This window comes from Canis lupus, chromosome 38 (assembly GCF_003254725.2).
Source record: "Canis lupus dingo isolate Sandy chromosome 38, ASM325472v2, whole genome shotgun sequence".
NCBI classification, from domain to species: Eukaryota; Metazoa; Chordata; class Mammalia; order Carnivora; family Canidae; genus Canis; species Canis lupus.
Window position 1 is genome coordinate 12611268 of NC_064280.1, and position 15484 is coordinate 12626751.

Genomic DNA, 15484 nt, shown 5'->3' on the forward strand with positions numbered 1-15484 from the left:
GAACTCAGCTGTAGGGATGCTAACTAAATACTGCTCATGGAGAACTGCAGGGTGGGTGGAGCGAGCCAGGTATTCATGAGAGGAGGTCACAGCAGCACAAAAGAAAAAAAAAAAAAAAAGAAGAATTAACTGAGCAGTTAGATAGCAGTTGACTGATAGTGTCAAATGCTAATTTAAAATATTCCATAAAAGGTATCACTAGAAAAAAAAAAAATTGCAGGCAGAGTCAAATGACAGTTTGTGGGGCCCAATTCAAAATGGAAATGTAGGGCTCCCTGTTCAAAAAATATTAAGAATGTGCAGAAGGGGACAGCAGAACATTAAACCCAGTGTGGGGCCCTTCAGAGCAGAGGGGTCTATGTGGCCACACAGGTGACCACGCACCCATGCATCTGGCCCTGCGTGTACTAGAAGACAATTTCAAGTGTCTACACCTCTTCTTTAATACTACAGACAAATAGGGACACCCGAGTGGCTTAGAGGTTGAACTTCTGTCCACCTTTGGCTCAGGGCGTGATCCTGGGGTCCTGGGATGGAGTCCTGCATCAGGCTCCCCGCATGGAGCCTTCTTCTCCCTCTGCTTGTGTCTCTGTCTCTCTCTGTGTGTCTCTCATGAATAAATAAATAAAATCTTAAAAAAAAAAATTACTACAAACAACCCGCATTTCTCAAAGGACCTGCCACAAAGCACTTAATACATGCTTCTACGAAGCACCAGGCCAGGAGCTTTACTTCCACTTAATGTTTTTCCAGCAACCCTGTGACATAGATGTTACTACCCCCCACTTACAGATCCTGAAACCAAAGAGAGTAAACTGCTGGAGGGCAAGGTGGTGCTCGGGATGTTGAAGATCTCCCTCTGTGCCTGTGGCCCTGCCTCGGTGCTGACCTGTCAATGCGTGTTTGGATTTCTTTGCTATGGGGGGGTTGGGCTTTGGCTGAGCCCCAATGGTCCAGAGTCCTGGAGTCAGGTGTGTGCTTTGGACATGAGTCAAAGATTGAAGCGGGAAGGGCCACCGATCCCCATGCCAGTCACGCCACCCCACCGAGTCCCCCCAAGCACCTACCTCTAGTAGGAATGGGAGCTGGATGTGGAGGGAGCAAAATGCCAGCACGCTCCGAACTGTCCTTTTTTTCAATACAGACACAGCTAGGAGGAGAAATCACATAATTTCCATGAGAAATTATGCATTAAAATAGCACATGCACGCTTACAAGAGCCCGGAATCTATTTTAAAAGAAGTTATTAAACCTTTAGAACCTATAGTAATTTCCGATTTCTCCCAGCAAACCTCCAATTAATAGTTTTTGGAGACAAAGGCTTGCCAGAGCATTCAGAGGTTCATCGGAGGGCTCTCCCCTCCCCGAACCTCTTCCCCCCTCTACCAGTTTGCCAAGGGTGAAATTCAGCTTTTCCACTTTTTAGGAGAACAAGCATTGCCATGATCACAACACAACATTGACTCAACAGTAAAAAAACAAAGACTCTAAATATTTACCAAAACTCCTTGGGTTTTTATATCTTTTTTTTTTTTTAAGCCAATGTGAACAGGTCACCCCTCCCACACACGTGGGGCGAGGTGGGGGCTTTTGTAGAGTCTTTAGCCTCTGTCCTTTGGTCTTACCAGGCCTCACACAAGCCCTGTTGTGGCTCGGAGCACTCTGTGATTAATAGCTCGGCCAGCCATTCCTACTTAAAAACTATTCCTACTTTATGTCTTTTTTTTCCCCCACTCTGTCCCTGATTTTCTCTGATCCTAATTTTTCTGCTCAGCAGAAATTACCTACTGTCAAAGCCTTCTCTTCACCCCAAAGCCTCTTAACTATATTCCTTCCCCAGCGTTTTGTTTTGGGAAGCTTTCGTTAAGTCGATGATAGGCCCATTGCAATGAAGCAAGGCCAAAGCAGGGTCTACTCGGGGTTATAATCTGTCAGCACCTGCCCCCCTCCCACCCCAAGCCCCATCCCAAATCCACACTGGTGAGTCAGGAGAGCACGAAAAGCCATTCAACCAACCCAACGGCACACCGGCCTCGCAGCAGGCCAGCAGCGCTCTCCTTGTTCTGCTTGTACACTGGAAGTGCAAGTTGCATTTTCAAAATCATTCTGTCAGCCCCATGACAATTTAATTTATTTATTTTTTTAGCCAGTTTCTCAACTCTGTTTGGGTAGCAATGGCTCGTCAATATCTCATTCAGGTGTAGCATGGAAAAGCCTAACAACCCTGGGCCGGCAGCCAAGCTTACCAGTGACTGACGCTCGCTTAACTGAGCAAAGATTTGCTCTGCTCCAAGTGGGGCTTGACTATACAAGAACCAGTAGTGACAGCGAGGGCGCCGGCTGGAATCCTAACAAAGCTGCTTCCAACTTGTGCTCAAGCAAGTGGAACCAGCACTTAAGCTGAATGTTAAGGGGCTTCAATCTTGGTCCTTTTTTTTTTTTTTTTTCTTCTTCTTCCCCATCATTTACCTTCTGAATAAACCCTGGGATTTTACGGGGAAAACAGCACATTAGCACACTTACATCACAAATCCTTGTACCTCTTTAAAAGGCTGTTGAAGATTTATTAACTTGTAGGAGCAATCATTTAATTGCTCGCCTCTGCTACACCACATACGATTTTTTTTTTCTTTTAAATGACCGAATTAAACCTGCCGAGCAAATTTGGGCTTTGAAGTTCCTGCAGAAGGATCATCCCTTTGAGGGAAGGAGAAAAAGAAGACATGAAATGCTCCCCTTTGGTACCAATGTCCGCATGCCCCCACCTTCCCCGCCCGAGATGCCTTCGTACCCAGAAGCAAATCAATCTCGTTTAAACGTTGCCAATTCATTTTCCAAGCCAGGTCCAAATCTCACCGTCGTTTTTCCCTCTAATTTCAATGAAAGCCCATAAGCATTTACAAATGGAGGAACATCATACTTACAATTTTGGGATGTGTAATGCGGCTGTGTATCTTAGGAAAACACTGTTATGTTTATATGTTGCTGTCCTTCCTGCTCAAAGACCACACCACTCTTGGTGAAGCTGAAGAAACTAGTGAGAGACCCAAAGTCCTTTCCACACCACGAACCTGTGCAAACCATTCTTTGAATCGAGCTGCAGTGGCAATTAGCAGAGTCTCTTGCTGTCTGGGACTCTGCCTCTTAGGTCAAATGCAGCCCAAAGCCAACAAGATAATTTACCGCCTAACCACAGTGAATTTGGTGATTTGCAACCGCAGAATCAAATATTTAGACTAATTCCCACTTCACACATAAAAACAGTAGGGACAGGAAGAGGCACACACACACACACACACACACACACACACACACGCCCGCCGATTTGCACGTTCGTTTTAGTTAGCCTGCAATAATCCGAAGTCGTGTGTGGGTAACTAGACAGCGTCTGAGGGGCAGAGGCAGTGCATCTGGTTTTTTTAAGCCCTGGACAGCCTTTTGCTTGGGAAGGAGCCCTGTTCCATTGCATCAGCCGTCCAGTAACGCGATCTCACCAACCTATGTGTGAGCATCAGGAGTCCGTGCCTGGGGTCACAAGGGGCATTCTCTTCCTAGCCAACTGAGACTGACATGTGCTGCTGTCATAAAGATCACACCGTCCAGTTTGGCCCAACTGGTGGTCTCGAGAATGAACAGAGGTACGGCCTGTCAAACTGCAAGGCGTTGGCAGGGCTCAAGTGTCAGATTTCCCCCAAATGACAGTTCCCTGCATCTCGGTGCGTTAAAACACTGTGTTGTGTCACTGGGACCCAGAAAAAAAAAAAAAAAAAAAAAAGCCTTTTTTATTTTATTTTATTTATTTATTTTATTTTATTTTATTTTATTTTATTTTCCTGGGTCCTTTTGGTATTTTGTTTTGTTTCGGCTTTGTTTGTTTACCTTCGGTCTGTTTTTAAAGGCATTTATGCCCAGAGTACTACAAAGGGATGTTAGTGGGGCCTCCCTGGCAGGGACATAAAAGTGTATGGGTTTTGAAGGAGAGGAACTGCAAGGCTGTTATAACTTCCCTCAAACCCCAAACCTGGTTAGCTGGGAAACAGTTCTTTAGAGTCGTCCTTTCTTTCCTCTGTGGGACTTGGAACCTGGATGCTATAATTGAAAGCCAGTGTATTAAGCATAACACATCAAACTACTGTTAACACCCTGCCTCCCGCAAGGCTGCCTCCTATAACAGCTCTGTTTTCTGCCTACGGTCTGTGCAGGCAAGTGGAACATCACACGCGCTGCATGCTAAAGGCCGCAGCCTTTGTCTTCTCCAAGTTCTGTCTATTTCAGAGGCTAACATGGAGCAATTAGTCTAATTAATGTGAAACAATGAGCTGTGTTACCACTTATCAAATTGATTGTTCCCCTATCAAAACAAAACAGGCTGGCTTTTTGATGTAATTTCAAGAGATGATTTGAAATGTCATGTTGCTGCAAGCCAATTACCTTATGACTAGCGTCCCGGTCAACAGAATACATAATTAGCATGAGTTTGGGAAGGCTGCTTACTGCTAGTATGTTAATTAACTGTCTTTTGTCATAAAACAAAAAGGTGGTACGGGGAGGTTTTGAAATAGGTCTTTTTTATTTACATTTCTTTGTGCTTATCAACGTGAGGCATGACAATGCAAAAGAATAGACAATTTTAATTCCTCTACTTCGAATTAATACTCAGCTGCAAGGTCAGGGTAATGTGCAGGCTGCAGTACCATTCACCTCACCACCTCACTCTAGTCCTGCCCCAGTGTATTATATTACTCGAGGAGTTAAATTAAGTATCGGGTAAAACTCGAATGGAAGAAACCCTGGGCTCCACGAAACAAATCCCCTAATAGACTTCTTTGGAGCTTCCCTGGCTTTTGTGCATCCTGTGAGGGCTGGACGGCGCTCGCCTGCCCCGGGAATTACATTCAGGTGTCGTCTTTCTATTTCAATCTTGAAATTTGGAGAGAATAAACCCATCATCAAATGATGTTATTGCCTTTACCTCACTATGGTAGAGAGAGAATGCATAATGGGCACCTGTGGGCCTGTAAAGGAATCCTATCGGTGAGCCCAGGGCTCTGTAACTCGTCTGCAGCTTCCCCTCTTATGCGATAACCTGGCAATTCCACCTTCTTGATTAAGGAACCAATTCGGTATTTCTGTCTTCTTCAGGTTGAAGGCATGCTGGAGGTACCCATAATCAGTCACTGACAATTAGCAATCAAGTTCATGGTGGCCTTGAGTCAGGGCTCGACATGCATATTAGTAAACAAGCTTCTGGTTTAGAGAACCAGTCGAAGGTTCCAAGATTCTAGTGCTTCTATTCACTGCCCAATGGTATTGTTTTACCTGGCAAAGGTAAGGGAGCCACTCCTGGACATCCCACAACTTACTGTGAGAAATGGGTTGCTGCTTTTGTGTTAGGGTTCAACACTCCTCAAACATTTTTCTTGAGATATGGTTCGTGTCTTGTAGTCATATTAGAGTGGTCCTCAAGAGTCACAGGAAAACACAATACCCTGCTCCTAGAAATAGTTTAGTTTGCAAACTGGATTTTCCATCCTGACTTGTTTCCATTATTCAACATAGTTTTTTTTATTATTATTATTACAAATACTTAAAAAAAAGGAAGAAATTGAAGAAGATACAAATAAATGGAAAGATACTTTGTGCTCATGGATTGGGAGAATTAATATTGTTAAAACATTCAGACTACCCAAAGCCATCTACAGACACATGCAATCCCTATCAAAATACCAATTACATTTTTCACAGAACTAGATCAAATAATCCTAAAATTTATGTGAAACCCCAAAAGACCCCAAACACCTAAAGCAATCTTGAGAAAAAGCAAAGCCAGAGGCATCATGCTTCCTGATTTCAAACTCTATGGCAGAGTTATAATGATTTTAAAAGTTTGGGGGGCACCTGGGTGACTCAGTTAAATGTAGCCTTCGGCTCAGGTCATGATGTCAGGGTCCTGGAATCAAGCCCCGCACTGAGTCCTGCATCAGGCTCCCCAGTCAGCAGGGAGCCTGCTTCTCCCTCTCCCTCTCTCCGCACCCACCCATGCTCTCTCTCTTTCTCTCTCTCTCGAAACTACATAGGTAAAATCTTTAAACAAAATAAAAATAACATAATTTTAAAAATGTGATACTATCATTAAGACAGACACACAGATCAATGGAACGGAAGAGAAAGCCCAGAAAGAAGCCCACACATACATAGTCAGGTAATTTACAACAGAGGAGCCAAGAATAACAATGGGGAAAAGACAGTCTCTTCAATAATTGGTGTTCAGAAAATTGGATAGCTACATGTGAAAGAATAAAACTGGAGCACCTTCTTATACCATAAATAAAAAATTAACTCAAAATGGATCAAAGACTTGAACTTAAGACCTGAAACTAAAAAACTCCTAGAAGAAACCATAGGTGGCATGAGGACTTTTTAAATATGATAGCAAAAGCAAAAATAAACAAGTAGGACTACACCAACCTAAAAAGCTTCTATACAGCAAAGGAAACTATCAATAAAATGAAAAGGCAACCTGTGGAATGGGAGAAAAGTCATGCAAATTATATATCTAAAAAGGAGCTAACATCTAAAATATACAAAGAACTCATCCAACTCAACAGCGATAAAGCAACCAATCTGATTTTAAAATGGACAAATGCTCTGAGTAGAAATTTTTCCAAAGAAGACATACAGATGGTCAGCAGGTACATAAAAAGGTGCTCAACATCACTAATCATCAGGGAAATGCACATCAAAACCCCAATGAGATATCACTTAATACCTGTTAGAATGGCAGGTATAAAGAGATAAGACATAAGAGCTGGTGAAGATGTGGAGCAAAGAGAAACCCTTGTGCGAATATTAAGTTGGTTCGGCCAATGGCACTCAGTATGGAAGTTCTTTAAAAAATTGAAATGGAACTACCATACGATCCAGCAATTCCACTTCTGAGTCTTCACTGAAGAAAAAGGACACACTAACTGGAAAAGATACATCCATCTTCATTGCAGCATTATTCACAATAGCCAAGATATAGAAACAACCAAGATGTCCATCGGTGGATGAATGTATGATATATACAATATATACATTAGAATAAAAAATTCAGCCATAAAAAAGAACGAATCTTACCATTCACAACAACATGGATGGATCTCAACATGGATGGATTATACAAAGTGAAAGAAGTCAGGACAGAGAAAGACAAATATTGCATGATTTCTCTTACATGTAGAATCTTAAAAAAAAAAAAAAAAGCTCATAGATATGGAGAATAGACCGGTGGTCATAGGAAATGTGGGGTGGAGGACAAATGGATGAACTGTTTTTTAGTTTAAATGAACTGAATACGATTTTTTAAAATGTAGCATGGAAAACATTAAATGGATGGGGCATGATGTTTTGTGTCTCTTTGTTTTGGAATGCAGGTACCTCATCTGGGCAATGCAGGGTGGGGAAGCCTGCAGTACAGAGACTGGACAGGAAGGAGGCCGGGCTCAACTATGCTCGGTGGGAGAAGACAGGGAGTCTCTGTAAAACTCTTCACCCCTCTGAATCTAAAATGTCTTCCAGAAATACAAGAAAAATGTAAAAATATGGGGATCCCTGGGTGGCTCAGCGGGTTAGCACCTGCCTTCAGCCCAGGCGTGATCCTGGAGTCCCGGGATTGAGTTCCGCATCAGGCTCCTTGCATGGAGTCTGCTTCTCCCTCTGCCTGTGTCTCTGCCTCTCTATCATGAATAAATAAATAAAATCTTTTAAAAAAAAAAGAAAAATGTAAAAATACACAAGGAATTGTGGCTATAGTTTTCAAAGAGCATAGACAAGGGAGAGAGAATCAAGATGAGAATGGTTACCTAAGAAACCTGGAGCATTAAGTGGTAATCATAGCTAACCATTGCTGAGTACTTTGGAGGTGCCAGGGTAATACCAACCCCAACATAATAATGAACTCAGCACATGAGGAGGATAGACAACAAATGAGATCTACTAATTTCATAGCTCAGCAGGAGTGTTTGGCACATTCCTACTTTAGAATGAAAAAGTCACAGAGCCCTAGCATTGAATGAAATCTTAGACATTACTCACCAACATCCCTCCAATGGGAATTGTCCTACACTAGCCCTCGAAGATTGAAATGAGACTCCTTTCAGGGACAAGTTCCTCTGGGACAATTTAGAGAATTATTTATATATGTTCCAAAAGTTTTTGGAGCTTTGCTGACCAGAAAACTTAGACTTCCCTATGTTTGGGTATAATTCTTCCCCTAAAGCTAAAGCATGGATCACTGATAACATGAGATGTCACATCCTCTGGGTGTGACAGAGGATACGAGACAACATCCAGGTAAAATGGAATGACCGAAAATAAGTCCTGTCTCAACTAGAAACTTGGATGAGTCTTGATGAGACATCATCAGTGAACCTAAAATTAGCAACTTGGAGACTAACCATCAGGGGTGGTAATAATCGAGTGCAACCATCTACTTATAATATTATTTATTCCTGACCCCAAACCAACCTAACCATACATCAGCCCATAACAACAGTATGCATGACATCATAAGAATTCCCACCCCGCCCCCCCAAATGGGAAGTAAGAGGGAGACAAGTTAAAAAGAGAGGAAGGGGAGGCGGGAGAGAAGAAACTTGCATGGCTAGTAGATAGCAGGTGCTCTGCTGGTTTGCACGGCTCCATGTCTATGTGCGTACATAACAGATGTTGTGCTAAATTTCTAGATTACCTCATTAAATCCTCACAACAGCCCTGCAAGGTGGTTCCCATCTTCCCAACCCTGCCTCTTGCTAAATGTTAATGGTAAGTCAAGAAGGCTTAGAAAGGATAATTAATTATGCCAAGGCCCTGATCTCACTCAGGCTCTAAAATTCTACTCTTTCCCATGACACAGGCTGTTTGGTGTTGTTTTTAGATTGTAATATGTAATATCGGAACTAAATTAAGGTCTTATCTTTGTCAGAGTAAGAGACAACCAAAAAAGCCCCTGGTCATCATCATTTAAAAAAAAAAAAAAAAAAAAAGGAATAAAATGACCTGGGGACAAAACCCAGCCCATCTAGGAAGCAGTGTGATGAGTTACACTTCTGTCGTTTGCAATCTGGCAGATCAGGGATTTAAGGAAAACTGGGCCATCGCAACATTTTTGTGCTGAATCCAAAATGTTTTCTGGACATTTAAGGAAAAAAAAAAAAGGCAAATCAATGTGTTCAGAAAATAGGGCATTTTTTTTTCCTCCATAAAAGCAATAAAAGCATCCCTAGGAATGTTTTCTGCGGGCCCCCTAAGCACACCCAAACACCTCTTGCAGAAAACCAAGGCTGAGTCATAAACAGTGTCTTCATCAGCAGATCTAACAAGACACTGAGTGACAAAGCCCGAGGGAATGTCACCCCTCTCCAGGAAGGTAGACAGGAGCTCCAAGGTAGACAGGGCTCTCCGGGAGCCAGGCGGTGGCAGAGGGAAGGGCCAGTGAGCCAGCAGCCCTGCAGACACTTTGTTGAAATGTCAGGCAGGCACTCAGCTGGCCTCCACTGAGCTAAGCATCTCTCTGTGTCAGGACAAATTGGGCAGGCCTCAAATCTTGTTTCTCTTCTCCAACTTCAGTAAGATGAGTGTAGGGAATGAAGGAGAGAGAGAGGCGGAGAAAAAGATGGGGACAGTTCAGTTCACAGGAAAGCACTGTGACACAACCACCTGCCTGAAAACCGTTCCTGGGAACTCAGAATCCTTTATGACAGCGGTGGTCATGCAAACAGAGCCGTTGAGGGGCCAAGCCACCCGCTGAACATGCATGTTCAGAGCATCAGTGTCATAAAGCAATCCCTCTATGACTTTGCAGTGACATATATGTCAGTGTTTCTATATAGGAAGTCTTGAAGAAGATGCAGAAGTCTGGAAAGGGTCCAGCTGGGAAGGATATAGCTTGTATATAATAATATCAAAAATAGCAAGGTAGTGCATGAGGGAGGAGACAGGCCAGGGTGAGCCTCACAATATGGTTGATGAAGAGACAAGTGGTGTACTCAATATGTGCGCCAGCAATAGACAGCACAAAGAATATATGTGTAATACACACACATATACACAAACATACACAAACATTTTTGTTTACAAATTAGCCCATTTTCCAAAAAAGCAATACTCGGGAACAAATAGGCTATGCGTATAGAAGCTGAAACATAACCCATCTTTACGCACAGCCCTGATCAAAACACGCCAAACCACCGGGCTCTGTTTTAAGACACAAAACAAATTTCAGAAATTAAAGGCAGTAAAACATTGGGTTACTGGATTTCTTTAGCAACACATACGAAGAACTTGAATTCTACAAAGATTTCTTTTTTAACCAGGAGGCTATGGTTGCTCTTGAGAAAGTGTTTGGTATGGGAGAAGATGGAACCTATCAAACAAAATGAGATAATATAAATATTTCATTTAGTCATTATCATCTCTCTTTATGATGATGAGAAGACATTATTATCATATTTTTTATTCTAACTCATAAAAAATGGTCAATCTTCTACATTTGTAATGGGCTACAGCACACTAATCTTAGTTTGGCATAAAGCTCATACAAACCACTCAATATTTTCAATATAAATGTAATGACTTCTGATTTTAGGGAAAAATAACAATGCTCAAAAAACATCACTGGTTAACTCTAACTTCTCCTATTGGTCACTTATGTAAGTATGTGCACTTGCAAAAAATAAACTTTCTGCATATTCATTATGAAGAAGACGGATGATAATCAGTAGGAGAGACAGCAAATTTCTTCTTGAGGATTAGGCTCCAATTGGTTGAATTTCAACATCAACCTGGCAATTTTACTATTAAGTCAGCAGAAGTGAGTTCTTATACACTATGCCACTTACTACCGGAGAACATCAGGCAAAGGGGAAAGAACACGCTAGAATAAATTGTGCATTATTTCTGGCATTAGTTAAAGGAACAGAGCATTATAAGAAAAAAAATACAGTACCATTGATTTTTACAGGTGTTTAATACAGATAAGCTGAAAAAAGGGTTTCCATTTTAAGCCCAGTGATGGCTAAAGATGCATTCAAATATGTTCAAAAGCAATCTAAAGTCTTCTAAAATGGTGTTTAAGCTATTCAAGCAAAACGTAAATAGTTTTTGTCGTAGTACTGAGGAATGTAGAACAAAAACAGAGTCCAAGGAGCTGACTCTGGCACACTGCCGACCACTGTAAAATCAGGGGGTCATTAAAACAGAGGTAATACTGTTTATCCATTACATGATCACAGGTTATTTAGAGAAAACAGTAGCAGACTGTCCTTAGAAAGGTAGGAGGCACAATTACCCTAGAAGCCTCCAAGTCCCACTCTCAGAGAAGATACCAAAAGAAACAATCAAATTGAAGACTCAGATACATGTTGAAGAGAGATATATAAGAGACCAAATCCATGATGTTTTCCCTGGTCTGTTTTGGATGCATTTCTTTAAAGTTCATTAGAAAGTATAGAAAACATTTTGCTATTATCCAAAAACACCAACTGGATACAATCAAGTCTTTGCAAAAACCAAATTAGAAAAAAAGTCCACGTCTGCGTGAGCACCGAATGGATAATTTTTCTACTTCACTTATTTCGGGGGACCACTGACGCTCGATTTCTTCAGAGCTCTTTGTACAGTAGGTAACACAATGAGCAGGGCGACAAAGAAAACAACCGTTCTGACCACATGGACGCGGCATTCCTGGATGCTGTAAGACAGGAGAGGTGTTTGCTTTGGGCAGTCCTCACTATGAACTATGATTGGTCTTCCTCATGTGAGCAATGAGTCTTTCTTTCTTAGAAATACATTTTGATAACTCCGGCTCAAATATAAGTCTAATTTCTATAGTTTGTGTCCCTTGTACATTTTTTTTAATCCCCTCCTTCCTCTCCGTGACCTTGGCCAAATACCATCTCTTTCCCAAAACTATGATGACCATAATCGTAATTGACAGCAGGGTAGGTGCCCTTGTGTGAACAAATAAGAGGGATTGTGATTAGCTAAAGCCCTCTGGTCAACTGACCAACAAGCATAAATTCAGGGCCCGTTTTCTACGCCATACGGCAATGAGCTGACATAAATGAGGATAAAAAGGCCTCAATACACAAAAGCCACCTTCTCATCAAAAGTATTAGAATAATTACATAGCATCATGTCAACTAGGACAAAGGAACTTGGAACAGTTCAGTGTTAAGCATTGTGTGGTATAAGCTGGAGGAGCGGCCAAAAGTGGGATAGGATTATTGTAAAGATGCCCAGGCACCTACAGATCCCGTGAGCCTTGATGGCGGACTCCATCTGGAGATGCTAAAGCAGAAAGCCCACAACTCGATGCTGCTGTAGGTTAAACTAATGACATGATCAGCTAAGAGTCAGAGCACCTAGAGAAATAACTTTGACAAGTCCGGTTAATGATACTTCTGGATGCAAACCAGCTCAGCTATGTTGTCGATGTGTCTCAGTTTCCACATGCAAAATGTCATGGGACTCCTGTGTGTCATCAGTACTAAGGGGGCATGTAAAGGCAGTCTTTGTAATGTTGGGAACTTAGTAAGATTCTGGAATTTAGTCGTACGTGCAATATTATGGAATTTGATTAAAATGGACGAAGGACTATAATGCAACTCAGAGGCTATCAGAATCTATACTATATGGAGCTATACTAATATATAGATTTTGACTCTAAGTACGTGGGGTGATGGGGTAGCAAGATCACACATTTTGAAGCCAGAAAATCAAGATCCAAATCTTTTTTTGACCAACATTGAGCACCATTTGGTAGGTCATGTAACTCCTCAAGTGGCTTGTCTGTAGAATGGGAAATACAAAAACCTGTCCCTCCCAGGGATATCATTGTGAAGCTCACTCATGTTGATATGTATGAAACTGTCCATAAATGCTTCAGCCCTATACACATATAATGGTTATTATTATTTACTTGGGCTTATACCACAAAGTCCAGCTTATGGAAGGAGAAAATCATTCAGTAAACATGGTCACTCCCTTAGGAAAGAATTCTTACCACTTTTGCAAATTTGAGGAATAGTATCTCCATTGCATTAACTGGTATTTATTAATGCATTATGAACCTCTGCCGTGGCATCTGATTCACAATAAAGAGATTAAGCAGACTAATTTGTCATTTATTTTCCAATGCCTGCTTTCCTGCCCACAGCACCACTAATATCCCAGGAGCACCTCAACCCAATTATTTCCCATTTTGCATTACTTGCTGAGAGTAGCGCTAATGTGCCCAAAAGGCTTTGCTCCTCGGTGATGGGGAAGAAAAAAACCCCCACAAAACCCTAAAACCAAAAGACAACAACAAAAAAGCTCCTGTTCTGCACACTACAATACTGTTATCATTTGGTGAGAAGAAACATCCCTGGACCACTGGGTCCTATATAGCCATCAAACCAAATTAGCAGCCTGACTACACTGTGGACATGAGGTGCAGACCTCTGCTTATTTGGTATTTGTTTTGGGGGTGAACGGGAATTCCATCTGTAGAATAAAGCCCACAACCTGGAGAGAGCTGAATTATCCCATGCCTATATACACAAACAATTTTGTTTGCTTGTTTGGGGAACTGCATGTCAAAATCACTCAAGTAATTGGCAAATGCAACTTTTTTCTTCTCAAAAAATTAATAACCAGTTGTTTAGCCAACTCCAAATATTAATTTGCAAACTAATTTGTGAATGCATGACACAACTCATTATTAATAGAAGAAGCCTGAAGATTCCTCATTGTCTATGCTTTCTAATCCAGCCTCAACAGTTTTCAACCTTACCATGTAATATTTCTGCTACTTTCTTTAGTCTATTTCACTTTGAAAATGTGCTTTTTTGCCTATCCCAGGAGTTTCTGTATTGCTTGAGGCAAAATACTCCAGCGCCGTTCACAACTCTGAACTGTAAACATTTCTCTGCCTTATCCTGCCCAAGGCTCAGAGCCCGTTTAGACGCCTGTGGATAGTTCCAGAAGCATACAAGACTCCACAGAGTTACCAAAAATAATTATTTTCTAAAACTTTCCAATTTTACCAACAACACAAAACTTCTATTTTAAAAATCTGATAATTTTAGCTGTGGGGAGATGCTGATTGAAAACGTGCTGGTTTTTTGGTTTTGTTTTGTTTTGTTTTTATGTCTTGTTTTTGTTTTTGTTTTCCAGAGACAATCAGCTTCAAGGAGGAGATACAATAGATTAAATTCATCTCTATGAGGTTATTTCTCACCATTATTTTCTTAAATCCTCCCTACCTCCCTTCCCCCTCCCACCTCCCCCACGCCTTGCTTTAATCAAGAATAGGAATGTTAGGGGCTTGATGCGGGGAAGAAGCATAGATTAGTGGTTAGCATAATAGCATGAAAGCCAGGAAACACGAATTCTATTCTTGGCCAAGCGGTCTTAGGTGAGCCCATGATTTACAGCCTCAGTTTCTCCATATATAAAAGGAAAGTGTGGCACATCCCTCCTGCAAATGAGAGCTTCACAAATGGTAATATTGTTGAGTGCTGACTACGTGCCAGGCACGGAGCTAAGTAAGCACTTTAAAAGGATTATTTTATTTAATCCTTGGAAGTAGATAATATTGTTATCCTAATTTTACTAATGAGGTGCCTGAGGTATGGAGATGTGAAGTAACTGGACCAGGGATGTGCAGATGGGAAACGCAAAGGCTGAGTTCTAAGCCATAGGCCACTCTGCTCTCTGTTCTGCTGGGTTCAGCATTCTTTGAAAGGGCTCTGAGGAATGGCACAAAGCACATACCAATCCTGAAATTTTTCGAACTAATTGTCCAGATTTTCTCTCTTCTCTTGGGGGTCTGTGGATATCCTCCCAAATGCACACACATGAGCCCACCTGCCTTGGGAGCAGGACCCCTGGGGCTCAGTGGCCCCCCCCCACCAAGGGTTGGGCTACACCTGAGTGCCTCCCCCCTCACCCACTGCAGTTGCAACACAGTGGAGCTTTATCTGCCAACTGAACCCAGGACATGCGGGTCCGGTTGGGCACAGCTGGTGGCAGGAGGCTCAGATTTCTGATGAACTGAACACAATGGAGCAGCACTGTCACACGACCATTATGAAATCACATGCTCACTGATAATTTTTCTAGCATAAGTGTGTGGACTATTTAAAACTTCCCTCCCTGCCTCCCCGCTCCCCCAGGGGTAAAGTTCATCTAGGGGAATGTCGGCCATATGTCATTTTGCTGTCATTACTTCCTTTGCAAAATGAGTAACAAACACACAGAAACTGGCTTCCAGAGGACAATTTTTACAATTGCTGACAACACATGTACCAAATGGCATACTTGCAAAGTGTAAAAGACCAACCCTGGACCCCTCTGCTCAAACCTGGTGTTTGCAGGAAGAGCCAACCCAAACTTAACCTCTATGGAAGCTAAGGGAATGCCTCTTTCACTACTAGGATTCATCTCAGGTATCAGAGCA

At 41.9% G+C, this 15484-nt stretch overlaps 1 protein-coding gene across 29 annotated transcripts in view; it reads right to left on the reverse strand.

The window, feature by feature from the left end:
• Positions 1-15484, reverse strand: part of ESRRG (estrogen related receptor gamma) — a 618648-nt gene that overhangs the window by 297274 nt on the left and 305890 nt on the right. For 16 of the 29 annotated variants that reach the window (XM_035711222.2, XM_035711219.2, XM_035711218.2 and 13 more), the window contains one exon: positions 1068-1150. The exons of the other annotated variants lie outside the window; for them this stretch is intronic. The gene's annotated coding sequence lies outside the window, so the exon portion shown is untranslated. The remainder of the gene's footprint in view (positions 1-1067; positions 1151-15484) is intronic. 29 annotated transcript variants of the gene reach the window in all.